The sequence below is a fragment of the Anoplophora glabripennis genome, unplaced genomic scaffold (genome assembly GCF_000390285.2).
Source record: "Anoplophora glabripennis isolate ALB-LARVAE unplaced genomic scaffold, Agla_2.0 scaffold3463, whole genome shotgun sequence".
Lineage (NCBI taxonomy): Eukaryota > Metazoa > Arthropoda > Insecta > Coleoptera > Cerambycidae > Anoplophora > Anoplophora glabripennis.
Window position 1 is genome coordinate 2,486 of NW_019419596.1, and position 351 is coordinate 2,836.

Sequence of the window (351 nt, forward strand, 5' to 3'; positions counted from 1 at the left end):
AAGTTTATTTATGACTTTTGAATTAAACATTTATAAACTGCGTTATTATTACCAGAACGTTTTGGCATCGCATCCTCTCATTCCTTATCACTGTCTAATAACTCACACGAAATCTGGAATCGGTAAGTTGAATAGTTTACAAGTTATGGCCTTATAAACAAATTAACTAATTATTAGTCTGGACAATCCCGAGGATCTTCCACAATCGCACTGTTTTTTTTCATGATAGATTTCATAATAACACATTGAAATTTCAAATTTGCAACCTGGATTTTTTTTTATTTTTTGGCCTTAGTTGCAAAATGAAATATACGACGCACGAGCGTGATATAGTTATATATTATATTATAT